Source organism: Triturus cristatus, chromosome 7, assembly GCF_964204655.1.
Source record: "Triturus cristatus chromosome 7, aTriCri1.1, whole genome shotgun sequence".
NCBI lineage: Eukaryota > Metazoa > Chordata > Amphibia > Caudata > Salamandridae > Triturus > Triturus cristatus.
The window spans coordinates 647,258,440-647,272,812 of NC_140590.1; the positions used below are offsets into that span (position 1 = coordinate 647,258,440).

The window sequence follows — 14,373 nt, forward strand, 5'->3', positions numbered from 1 at the left end:
AGTGGTTCCGTCACGCGCATCGGTCGCGCTGTGCGGATGACGGAACCACTCCGTCACGGCCCCGCCCGCGCAAGAACCCTTCAGCACAGCGCGGTAATCCGCGCCGGGCTGAAGGGGTTAAGAAAGTGCATCCCTATATTTAGAATGTGCCCTAATGTAATCTAAATACAACTCTGTCAAGAATTGTCAGCTTATTAGAATGGTTCTCATTCAGTTAAAGGTACATTTTATTGCACACATGTTTTTTAAACTTTACTAGCTTTGTAATTAGCCAATCACCTACCACTACATTGTAATCAGGAGCCTTAGATGAACCAATCAGAAGTCACAGGTGCCACTCCTCCCAACTTCTGGGAAGATGTCACTAGCACAGCACTTAATGTTCTCTCTTGCTCTCCGCATCTATTGATCACACTGCTTCCCTCAAGCCCTCTCGTGCCACTGACAAAACCATCTACTTCTTGATCTACCCCTGAAATATGAGAAGCAAAATGTAATTGCAAGGGACTGCAGCATAAGTGGAAAAAGTCCTACTTCTCTAATGCCAAAGACATCTATAGAGCAGTGACTATCAAAATATAAGTGACTGTATCGATTTTATTTTTAATCAAATTGACATCACCAAGACCTCCTCTGAAGAAACTTTGACAATAGTAAAAAACAAACCTGCCTCTAAAGGCTTACAGCAACAGAGTCTCTTTCTCATGAACCTTTTGACAATCTGGCGGTCTTCATTCAAGACAGGATCTTGTAAATTCAACCTGGCTTCACCCAATACAGCAGCGCATGGTTCTCTTGTTAAATCTACCTGGGCCTCTATCTCCAACATGGGCTCTTATCTGCCTGTTCCATAAGAATCAATCAAATCTGCTTTTACCTCGATAAAGTCTGGCTAACACCTAGATGCTTCTGCCCCCAACATTGACATATTAGTAAAGGATATTCTCAAACCTACCTTTACTGATCTCTGTAACCATGCTCAGTCAGCTGTCCAAGTGCCTCCCAGCTGGACGCATGCCATGGTTCTACCACTTCTTTAGAAACATACAGCTGGTACCAACTTGCTTAACAATTATCACCCCACTTTACTGCTCCATGTTCCCTAAAATATCTTGGCAATAGAGGTTAATAAACAACGTCCGTGCTTTCTAGAACACCACAATCTACTGAACCATACTCATTGAGGCTTCTGATCACAACATAGCACTGAAACCGCCTTGCTTGCTGTGTCCCATGACCATACAGCCTGGCAGTGGCCATAATTGACCTCTTTGCAGCTCTCAATACTGCCTCCGAAAATGGTATCTGTTTGCAGGCCCTTAGATGGGTCAGTTCACTTCTGACCAATAGCTCATGATCCTTTCCTCTCCCTGAGTTTCAATCTATTTCAGCCTTCTGCGGAGTACCTCAAGGATCCTCATTTAACGTGCATGCCTCCTCTTTCTACTCTTATTAGATCCTTTATGTCTAATGCTGATGACAGACAGATTGTGGTGTACTTTTCTTATAGTGTTACCTCTAACCAAGAGCACTTCCGTGAAAGTATGCTAGTCTACTGCTTGATAACCAATCCTCTATTTGGTCTTCTTCGTAATGGCCCATTGAACTAGGCACCCCTCCAGTCCCTGTCACCGCTGCCAGAAATCTTGGTATACTATTTGATAACAATCTTATCTTCACACCTCACATCACTTAGTTAACAGCCACCTGTTTCAGGATTCTTCATAAGCTTACTGTAGAGACTGGTAGAAAGGAAATTATTTTCCCAAGCTTATTAAGCTAGAGAGAGTGTGATAAAAATGTTGTACACTTGCCTGCAGGTTACTAGCAGTGTATAATCAGAGTCACACAAGACCAGTCCCTGTGTAAATAATGTTTACAACCTTTCTGGTATGCAGGGTCTGCTGTCTCAGTGGCCTAATTCACACTCCGTATAGGCCTTGTTTGGCAGGTTCAAATAATTTGGCAGGTTCACCCAGCCTTTCATCCTTCAGGTAGATAAAATAAATAGCATTGAGTTGGGTAACGATAAACATCTGTTTTCAGCGCCACAATAGCCTCCTGGGTGAACGTGCGTCCTACAATGCATTGTGTTGTCTGAATACAGTAGTGGACAACAGCGATACCAAGCGTGGATTTACTGATGCATAGCTTCAGAATCAGAGCCACCAGTATTATCATAAGAACTCTCCTGAGTTAATAGCAACCCTTTAGGAAATGAGGCCTGGTGTGGTGTTTCCATTTGCAGTGCATTAAGCTATAGCGCTGCGCGGAGGGGAGACTGGTCTTCCTGGCGCCTGGCAGCAGTGTCTGCTATCTGTGCAGCAGATCTTGTCTTTAAGGGCCCAAGATCGGGATGAAAACACTTGAAGAGAAGATCTGTCACTTGTGACAAGTGACAGATCTTCTCTTCAAGTGTTTTCATCCCAAAAGAGTCGCTCAAGCCCTCCCCGGGAGACCCTCATCACCCCACTCTACACTTCAAGTTCCACCAGGTCTGTTGCTGTGCAGATTTCCCCGTCTCCACACAAGATGTCCGTCTGCGCGGAACTGCATCCCCCCGATCTCCTCCCCACAGCCTCGTCACTGAAATAAGGTGCGAAAGGGCAGCCAGAGGCCGAGAAACCAAAGTGAACAGAAACCAAAAAAACAACAAGCATTGGCCAATCCGGATCTATTGGCTTTATCAATGTTTTTCAAACAGGTTGCACAGTAGCGCTCGCTGGCTGCTGTGCAACGTAGCTTAAAGGAAAGAAAATAATAGCGCTATGATGCGCGACAGGTGTGGACAGTCATACCGCTTTATTATTTTCTTAACTTTTAGCCAGGGTTTTAAGTGGGATGAGAAAAAGTAGGGGGGTCCCTAAAAGGAGCATGGCCTCTGTATAGGCATGGCTTAACCACATAAACTATTTTTCTGTCACTCATAGCTGGTATTTTGGTGTCTCTCTGAGCTTATTGAATCCAAATATAACAACATAACAACTGACATACACCTAAAACCAGTAAGAATCACGTATTTTCTTTGACAGTGGTTGTCTGTGTGTGCTCTGCAGAGAGAGGCCAAGGACTGGACAACCATGCATTGTGATTGTGAACACCTTTTTGGGCCACTGACAGGCAATGCAATAGAAATTTGCACTGCCTTCAGCCTCACCTCTGGACCTCTTAAACTTGGCCGTTATAAACTTCTGGCGGCAACTCATTTCAAACAAGCATGCGCTACATTAAAGCTAATAAAAGCTGTGGTAGCCAACAAACCATGCTCTGTGTGCAACATAGATCTCACTACAAGTGACCTTTAAAATTCAAACCAAGCTTGCACTCTGCACTGTCAATGCAAACCCCTGAGCTCAGAAGAACCCGTCCATACAATAATAATAATAATAAGTTTAAGATCTCAGTTCGAACCCTCTCAAAGTGAGCTGCAGGCTGAAAACACCATGCGCTCTTTGGTGTGAGGTCACGGTGCAAACCATAACAAGCCCTTCAAACGAGCTGCAGCAGAAGGCAGTAGTAGTATTTCAATGTGAGTGCAAATTGCAATACATCACAGGCTGTGCGTGAGGTGCAGTTCAACATCCGCGATATCTGACTGGTGTGACCTGTTGTTCTTAACAATGCATTTTTCAAGTGAATCCAGATTTTACACTAACAGCTCCATACTTCTTGTTGCCTTGCCCCCAAATTCGCTAAGGCCAACCCATCGACATTTTTTATGCACTTCAACGTCCAAGCTGCAGATCTTAATAAGCTGCACTCTGTCGGCTGCAGTTCCCAATATCCGGCTGTTTGTGAGAACTGCATTTATCAGCACCCTATGAGCTGCTGTTATCAATAGTAATATGCTGGATAAAACCCCCCAGTGCATCCCGGGAATACCTAAGCAAACAGAGCAGGGGCAGGGGGAAATAAAGCAATTGGTTAGCGAAACATGTGCTCTGAAGTGAACATTTTTTTTAATCAGGCCCTGATCTCGACCTGCGCCAAAACAGGGCAACAACAAAGGGTGGAGTAGTTTATGGAGCAGCAGTCAAGCAAGCAGGAAAATCCACGACGCGGCAGCAGCACCAGTCCTGGGCAGCACGTTTCCCTTTTCCAGCCTTCTGCGTGACTAATTTAGGAACACCGGCTGGGCCTTTCACTGTCTGGCCGGCTGCGTGTGAAAGGGCAAAAGCCCGGTTCCTTCTATTAGTCAAGTGAAGTCACTGTGTCCTGTCACACACGCTTTCATTCAAGCTGCAGTGCTGAAGCTGCAGCCATCGTCACCTTAGTCGGGTCAGGTCACTCGGCTGTGTGCAACACTTACTTAGTCAGTGCAGGTGCTCCGTGCTCGCTGTCCCAGGAGCTCAAATGATGTTCTCTCGCTCCGAGCCAGACTCGTGACTGGCGGCACTGAAACAAACTGGAAAATTCTGGATTGACCCCTCCCCCAGACCCCAGCACACCAATCACTGTTAAAACAACAACTGTTACTGGGTCTCTCTCCAGGAAGAGGCAGAGGCCCCTGCCACACCCCACTATTTTCACCGAAGCTGGACTGGCCTGCCCCCAGCCATTGGAATGAATGGGAAGCTTCTGACTCCTCCCTGGGCTTTACGAAATTCGCCCAAATTAAAAGCTGTATTCTGGCAGTGATACACAGATCCTGCCCATCTGTGTGTCGTCACTGCTCTGCTTTCTGGCTCAAGGTCGAAGAAATCTTCGCCCCCCACCCCCTCTAAAAGAAAAACCCGGATTTGCCCATGTTTGTTCACCGAGCAGCCAGCATAATTTATTGCTAGCTGCTCTGTGTTCCAGCTCACATTTTTTTAATCCTCCAAGGGTGGCAGGGCGGCGCCCATCTCGCCCATGAACACCAGCCTCCACTGACTCCACGAAGGAATCCGGATCACTGTATCCGCGTTTTCCAGGCCACCCAATCAGTGTGGTTTGAGGCGTTTTGGGGACTCGGGAGAAGTATTTGTTTTAAACTGCCTCTACTACCACAGCCCTGAACAGCGTTCTTAATGTCATCCTGATGGTTTTGTTTTACAGACATTGCCGGCTGAAGTCACTTGCCTAGCATGCGGTGAGAGAGCATGCTGGGACTTGCAGTTTACTACTGGGATTGCAGGTCTGTGTGTGACTTTTAACTGGCTATCAGGAGAGCCACCAATGGCAGAACGACTGGAGGAATTTAAACAGAACTATGGTTGATCGGGGGAGGAGCGGGCATTGAGAAAGGCAATGTCCGAAACTCGTCATGCCCATGCTCTTTGAAATAAATCCCCTGTTTGAAGTACCCCATGGTGTCCCTCTGGTTCTTTCAAGCAAAAGGATCTTTTCGCGGCATATATAAATATATATATATATTTGTTTTTATATATATATTTCATTATTTAAAAAATTATTACAATATAATATAAATTAAAATTATTAGTTTAATAACACTTTTTGACTAGCTATATGTAAATATATAAATATATATGAGTGTTTAACTTTTTTAAGTTAAGGATAAATGTTAGGTTTGTTTAAATAAACATTAAATATATTTAATTTTGATTACATTAATGTTATTATTTAATATATTTAATATTTAAATTTTAAATGTATATATGTTTAAAAAACACTATTTTATACATCGATATTAGTGACAATGATATTTTCTTCAAATATATTTATGCTTACCATTATAAGTATAGGTTGTCGATATTTTAGACTGCAATATTTATGTCCTGATATTTTTCTAGCGCAATATTTTAGGAGGCTATATTTTGTCAGTGAACCATTGTTAGCTAATAACCCACATCCGCTGAACTCTAAATACCCCTACATTTTTCCTACATTTAAATTTTCTGCCTCTTAAACATCAAAAGTCCTAGAAAGTTGTGATTTATTTGATCTATACGATATATGTGTGCACCAGTAAGATATAAATGAATTAAAACATAATGGACTCTCAACCACAACCTAATGTAGTTATAAGCCATGATGTTTTGGACAAACAATTTTAACTAATAATAATAATAATAATAAACCTTATTCATTTTCTTTTCTTTGAACCATCAAAATATACAAAATCCATTATTTGCGCAGTCTTAAAAAATGTACAAAAGAAGATAAAATCCATGGAAATAGCATCATAAATATACAAGAGATCAAAGAATATGAACGATAAAACGATCAAACTTCTGATTAAGAAGTTCACATCTTGCTAAAATATAAAGAAATACAATCTAAACTACAAAACACAATTCACCTTTTCTTGCCTGGACATAGCTTCCACAGTATCCTTTGATTCCATAATTATGATGGCAGGGTTTAGTAGATCAAGCACATGGCCGGCCTAAACGATCTGGGTTACAAACTTATGTTGCCTGATCCAGAAGTAAAGAAAAAATTGACTTACTGCAAAAACTATTGGATCAGACGTATCACTCTTCTGAATTCTATAAGCAACCCAATATTGTCTAAATCCTAGAGTTAAGCAAATTGGTTGAATCCACCTCCTGCGAATCTGGTGATATTTAGTACAGAAAAACAAAATGTGTTCCTCGAATTTCTTGTGCTCGACCACATGCAGGACATAATTCTGATGTTAGGTCAATAATCTGGTTGTTAGAAATCTTTAAAAATAAGCTGCCCAGACGAAACCTAACAAATAAACTTTTGGCGAGTGATGGAGGAATGAAATCCACATAGGAGTCAAACCTAGGGCAGAGCTTATAGCTTAAGAACTGTGGGGCTCATTTATGAGTCCTTGTGTCATTTTTGCACCGCTGGTGCGTCACTTTTTGTGACGCATCAGCGGCGTAAAAACTGTACCTTGTTGCACCATATTTACATAGTGACGCATCTAGGTAGATGCGTCACTTTGTAAACCCCTGCGCTACATTATACCTGCGTCAGGTATAATGTATGCAGGGTGGGCGTTCCCACGTAAGTAAGCATCGTAGAAGTAATGCAGCAAAATCTACGAGATTTCACTGCGCCACTTCTAGGGTGCAAATGCGTCAATATCTTGCGCCTGCCTCACAGCAGGCGTAAGACTGACGCAGGCCCTTTCACATGGAGCTTGCCCCATGTGAAAGGACACATTGCTGGAGTTGCGTCACTTTTGTGACACACTCCAGCAATGCGTCACTTTTGTGTCTACAGATACGTCAGAAATACTGTAAATATGACGCATCATTGGAGTCGCAGGGAGGGCGCAGTGAAAAGTGACGCATCACTGTTTTCACGCAGTGATGCGTCACTTTTCATAAATGAGACCCTATGTTGTTAAGTGACCATTGGTCGTGCTCACTGCATAGTGCCACGTACGCCCAGTACTTCGCCTTTACTCTAGGTAATTCATCTTTGCTCCCTCCCTCTGATTGATCCCACAAGTTCGGCATTTCCAAAAGTCTACACCAATTTGCAATGTGTTTGAACCACAGTAATATTTTTGCACCACTAATCGCCAGGATCTCCCATTGTGAATTGCACTAATCAATTAGCTGGGCGTCGTCCACAAGCGCAGCCAGTACATTAAGGGTTTAAGCGAGGCCACATCCCTAATTCTTTTCATCCCTAAATCGAGGAATTATGGAGTCAGAGGTGTGGTAACAGGTACTGAAACAGGTGACCTGACAAAGATGTTTTCACATACCATCAATTTATGGGTGTTCGTATAACCCCATATCTCAGCTCCATACAACGAGCCACTTTGGGCTTTTGCACAGCAGACCTCTAATGCTGGGGTCAGTGGCCGAATTTGTGACTGTCTGCAGAACCTCAATATTGACTTTGCCCTATGACATGGGGTAAGGTAACTTTTGTATAATTGTTGCTCCCATCCAAGTGAGTCAGTTAACCTTATCCCCAGATAGCCAAAGCTGTTTACCCTCTTAAGTGGTTCGACTGCGACCATTCATGTTTTTCCCTTCCCCTTCCCAAAGACCATTAAAGTTTGCTTTTGCAACAATGATTTCAAAACCCCTTTCCTTGCAGAAAACCAAAAATGTGTCCACTAACGTTTGTATGCCAATTAGTGTTGTGGAGATTAGTAGGGAATAATCTGCAAAGTGCAGGATCGGCACTTTTTTACTATTTAAGATGGAAGAATCATTCTTGCAGTCTATAAGCCTATTGGTCACTTCGTTAATGAACAGGGAAAACAAAGTGGGAGCAAGTGCCCACCACTAACGCACCCCACACTCAATTGAAATCTTGCCTGTAAGTTTGCCCTTTTCCCCCATCGTACCCGGGCATAATTGTCTTTGTCTAATCTGGCTATCAGGTTTACCAGATTAGTTGGCTCACCTAAATCTAGCATAACTCTCCATAACATTTCGCGGGCCACAAGATCAAAAGCAGCCCTCAGATCAATGAATGCTACATATTATTTGTGTTTCTTTAACAACACATACTTCAACATGAGTAAGTGAATCTGAAGGCTTAATCACATGTACTTATCTTGGATCGAAAGCCCGCTTGATAGGAAGACAAGATCGCATTGCCATCTAGTCAAGCTTGGAGTTTATCTAGGACTTGCCTCGCAAAAATCTTTTGCAAATTATCGATCAAGCTGATCAGTCTATAGTTGGAGAGGATTGAGGCATCTCCCTTTTTATATATAGTAATTATCTCGGCCCCTTACCAGGCTGTAGGAATATACCCTCCAGATAATATACAAATTGACAAAAGATATATGTAAGGAGCCTATATCATAGGTTTAGATTTATATAAATCGCCTGGTATCTAGTCAGGCCGGGGGGCTTTTCCTGCTTTCGGTCTGTTGATTGCTGATGCAGTGTCATCAAGGCTAAAGACCAACTCAGTACTATAATGGTGTTTGGAGAAGAAGGAATGCCTGGATTATTAAAGTTAGCACTAGTGGTCGCTATGAAGCCAATATCCTCATCCATGGCGTATAGCATTGAGAAGTTGCCAACCCATACCTCTGGCTGGATGTGGTAGCTAAGGGTCGTAATACATTCTAAGCTTCCATGTGCAATCATGTGCCAAAATGAGCAGTTACCATTGCACCTTGCTGCTGATAATAAATGTTTCCAGTTTTTATCTGCAAAATCTTGCTTGGCACTAGCAAGCGCAGCCTTGTATCTGCATTGTGCCAGAGCTATACCAGGTTGGTCACGCTCAGTAACTGCTAACTTTAAGGCACCTATTGCTGATTTACACTCTGAGTTGTACCATTTATTATTTGTTCCGCCAATAGGCTTCTTACAAGCAACATGTTTGGAAAAAAACACTTGCAGGGCCTCGTAAAAATACCCATGAATTAATAGTAAAGACGTTGCCCCTAAAAATGGGCACTATCCAGGCCAGACAGAAAATATACAATTAGCTCGTAGATATTTGAGTGCAAATCCCTATTGGTGAGAACCCTACGCCAATGTTACTCCGCTACGGTTGTTAGCTATAAGAGGCTCCTGTTCCGTTAAAATATGGTTAGGTGGTTTCCTTTCAAGAGCGGCACCCTCCATATTTAAAAGCAGGGGATTATGATCGCTATCAGATCTCTGAACGATCACCATATCCTCAATTAGTGGCCAAATACTGCCGTCCACTAAAGGGCCAATTACGATGTCATTCGAAAACTCTTCTGACCGAATCGGTTTCGGCATCGTTTCAACCGAATAGGGTTCTGCATAACCCTGGGCGTAGTTTGCGTAGTAGCGCTACGCGTAGCTACGCGAAGTGCACTTCGCACTATGCACACTACGCGTAGCTACGCAAACTGCGTAGTGCAGTAGGGAAATGCTGTTCGCACAGCATGGTCCATAGCAGACAATGCCAGAAATGGCATGCACATAGCACACATAAGTAAACTGTGAGGTCATATCCTCCCCAGCCTCAATAACTCTCACCTAGTCTTGTGCAGGCAGAAAATAGCATTAATTTGACAGTGTGCGGTTGTAGCAGACTTAGGGGCATTCGGATGTAGCCTGGGAACAACAAAATCTCCTTTTGTTTTTTTAAAAACATATATATCATTTCACTCAGCCAAACACACCATATAAGTACACACTTCTTGCATAAAACTTTGAACTCTTTCTTTATGCCCATTTCAGCTGTGCTTTTAACCTGTTCTCTGGAGGTCAGCCAAGGCTTTTATTAGGCTTTTATTAGGAGTTCACAGTGTAGAAGAATGGAAGTATCACACTCTGAAACAATCTCTCATCAAAGGGGGACAATCAACAATTTTTTATGCAACTGTCCCCTAAGAGTGACCTTGAATAGGACGAGGAATCAGACTAGAAACAGTTCCTAAGCCTTTGAGTTGTGGGGTACCACAGGGCTCGGCATTAAGCCCCCTGCACTTTAATATCTACCTGGTACCACTTTTCAATCTTATTGACACTTGGGAGTTGAAGGCTGTTTCATACGCAGATGACACCCAGCTGATATTCTCTTTCAACGATCAGTCAAGGGACCCGTTTTCCAGATTAATGGGTTGCCATAAAGACATCAATAGCTGGATGAATAACAACAAGCTGAAATTAAATGCAGACAAGAAGGAGGTCACATTCTTTGGTCAGCCCTCTCCTCCTTCTGCAGGTCTTTGTTGGCCTGCTGAATTGGGCACTCCGCCTTGTCAGACAAAGGCAGCTAGAAACCTGGGCATCAAGTGGGACTCGGATCTATCTTTTGAAACACACACACGCCATGTCTCGTCGGTCTGCTTTGGCAAACTAAAAATGTTAAGAAAATTTTTGCACCTCTTGCCATAAGATAGCAGTAGGACAGTAGGACATGCGATGGTTACTTCTCATCTAGACTATGCTAATTTAGTCTGTACTTGGGGCTCCCCAGCTATCTGATTCACAGACATCAGATGATTCAGAAAGCGGCTGCATGACTCATTCGTAGAGTGCCTTTACATCATCACATTTCCCCTCACATCAGGTTCCTCCATTGGCTCCCAGTTGTAAAACGCATGGAATTTCAGGCCTTGACCCTTGATTTCCGGGCGATGCACAACATAGGACCTAGATACCTCAGAAAAAGACTTCTCCCATACCAATCAGCCCGCACTCCTAGATCTAACTCTAAGTTCCTAATGTGTGTTCCCTGGTTTGTCAAGGCCAGAAAGGGAGGAAGGGCCTTTGTGGTCAGGACAGCTATGCTATGAAATGCACTAACTCTACAACATGCTGGTCTCTGAATCCGCCTTCCGTAAGCACCTCAAGACGTGGCTCTTTGGCGAGGTCTAAACACTGCACCAATCTATTCACCTGTCTGCCGCTAAGCACCGGGACACCTCTGTTTGAGGTAGCTGTTTGCGCTATAGAAATACATTATTATTATTATTATTATTATTATTATTATTATTATTATTATTATTATTATTATTATTATTATATTAAATCTTTGGGTTTCTTCAAAATCCTTGTCCGGTCTGAATAATCTCTGTACATTTCAGTTCTTGGTTGAGGGAAATGGTGCCTCATGCTTATTGTGAAATCCTAAAGTATTTTCCATAATCTTTTCAGTCCAATACTGTTCAGTAAGCACTATCAATCATCTTACTCACATTTCATACTTCTGCCAATAATCATTAGAAGAGTATTCACACTTCTTCAGGGTAAGGTTGGAAAAAATGTGTTCCTTTAGTCAATTTGGACCAATATCAGCCAAGAATGAAGGTGCACATGCAACGGCTTTAAATAATCATATTTTATTGAATTGTAGGTTCCGCAGCATGTTAGCTCTTGTCTTTTATATTACACATCTATTAGCACCCCAGCCATTCTAGTACTTGTGGTGTCTGATAATATCAACCTAAAAATGCTAGAGCAAACAAATAAGAGGAAGGAGTGGACAAGCTGGAGAGAGAGCAAACAGAAGAAGAGGAGGGAATGGACAAGCTGGAGAGGTTCCCGACTATTTTAAAAAAGTAATTGTGATCCCGCTTTTAAAGAAACCTTTGGGACGACCCAAAAATCCTAAACAAACTTTGACCCATCTCTTTCCTACCATATTGCGCAAAAAATAACTGCCAAATAGATGAGGTCTTTTTTATCCAGTTCCAATTACCTCCTCCCCTTTCAAGCTACGTTTCGACCACACCGCAGTACGTAAGCATGTCAGTGATAAATGATCTGCAAGGGGATTTAGATGATGGATGCAGTCCTCTGTTGATATTGTTGAATTTGTCTGCGACCTTTGACATGGTCGACCACAATATACTGTTGGATCGACTATGGTGGGCGGCTTTTAGGAAAACAGTACCCAGGCAGTCCAACTAAAACCTTTTAAAGCATCAAATCTTAAGGTTGAATGCGGGTCCCACAAGAAACTGCATTATCTCCCCACCTCTTCAATATATACACTCAGCTCCTTATAAAGGAAATTGTTGAAAGAGGTTGCAGGTTATTCAACTATGCTGAACCTAGTCCAGCTTCACACCACGGAACAAATACAAGTTTGGTTAAGGAACATGATGCTCTTTATCTCTAGCTGGATGAGACAAAACCACCTGAAACTAAATGCGGAAAAGACTGAGATCATGGTTCTAGACAAAAATCCCATGCTGTGGACTAACACCTTCTGGACCCTGGATTTGGGATATGGGAATTCTTCCAGCTCCGAAACCAGTGGCGAAGAGCCTGGGATTAGTTTTGACCAAGATCCATCACTTAGGCTGCACATTAGTGCAGTGACCCCCAAGTGTGTGTTCTTACTAAAAAAAATCAGGAAGATTCAATCTTACTTAACTCAATCAATCAATCGATCAGGGATTTACAAAGTGCACTACTCATCCGTGAGGGTCTCAAGATGCTGTGGGAGGGAGGAAATTCGGGCAGCTCCGATTCAGCCAAAGACCCAGGTCTCGAGGCCCTTCCTGAATGCTTGCAGTGTGAGGGTCCGTCTGATGCTGAGGGGGAGTTTGTTCCAGGTCTTGGCCATGATGTAGGAGAAGGCTCTTCCTTCCGTTCTGGCTCTGCGAATGCGCGAGATTTCAGCCAGGACAAGGTTGGCAGAGCGGAGGTTTCTCTTGGAGGCGTAGAAGGAGATTCGTTGAGGTATTGGGGTCCGCTGTTGTGGAGGGATTTGTAGGCGTGAGTGAGCAGCTTGAAAGTCACTCTCTTTTTGACAGGGAGCCAGTGGAGGTCTCGTAGGTGCTGGGTGATGTGGTCTTGTCGTGGGATGCTGAGGACGAGTCTGGCTGAGGTGTTCTTGATGGTCTGGAGTTTGTGGAGCAGAGAATTGTTGATTCCAGCGTAGAGGGCATTCCCGTAGTCCAGTCTGCTGGTTATGAGTGCATGGGTGACGGTCTCTCTGGTTTCAGGGGGGATCCATTTGGAGGTCTTGCGGAGTATGTAGAGGGTGTTGAAGCATATGGAAGATATGGCGTTGATCTGTCGGTTCATGATGAGGGAGGAGTTGAGTATGATACAGAGGTTGCCGACTTGATCCGTGAGTGTGGGAGGGCTGCCAAGGGCGGGGTGCCACCAGGTGTCATCCCACACGGAGGGGGTGGATCCGAGGATGAGGACTTCTGTTTTCCCTGAGTTGAGCTTCAGGCAGGTGCAGCTCATCCAGGATGCAACATCCTTTATTCTTTCCTGTAGCCTGTGTCTGGTGATGCCGGGTTCCTTGGTGAGGGAGAGGATGAGCTGGGTGTCGTCGGTGTAGGATACTATGCTGAATCCGTGTTTTCTGACGATGGTTGCGAGAGGGGCCATGTATATGTTGAAGAGCATGGGGCTGAGTGAGGATGCCATCACCTAGTCTGGCTGAGTGCTCCAATTACAATTCTGTGCACAAGTAGTGAAAATTCCATCAGACATGGTAATTGAGCCGGTGGATTGCACTCCCCAGATGGGCTTGATTACCCTAGTTAAATATGTACAACCAGTTCACTGCAAGTTAGTAACAGTGGTATTACTGTTGGCAGAACAGAGAGTGGCCATACACTGGGGCAAAAGATCCGTACCCAAAATTAAACAGTGGCTTACTCATATGGTATACTGTAAGAAACAACTGGAACAGTTTGCAGAGGAATTGTCAGTGACCTCAAGACCAAAAGATATTTGGGGCCCCTTACGACTCAATTATAAGATAGTACCAGATAAGTCCTAATGAGTTAGATTCCTGAGATGATATATATCCTCTACTCCTGGGGTTTAAATGTTTGCACAAGCGATACTGACACTTTAGTGCAAATGTGATTTATCTTGATAAATGTGGCATATGTTGACATCGTGTTTATACTTTGTTGTATATGATGAAAATCTAATAAAATAACTAAATAAACAAAAACTCTGGATACCATGAAGTCTCTCATAGCAGCTGTTATTGGCTCCAGACTGGATTATGAGAATTGCGAATATCTTGGCTTTCCCGATAGTGAACTAAAGACATTACTGTTGATTCAGAATG

General features: G+C 43.3%; 1 protein-coding gene across 1 annotated transcript in view; it reads left to right on the top strand.

Annotated features, from left to right (window-relative positions):
• APOH (apolipoprotein H) overlaps window positions 1–14,373 on the top strand; it is a 266,107-nt gene that overhangs the window by 35,576 nt on the left and 216,158 nt on the right. The window lies entirely within an intron of this gene.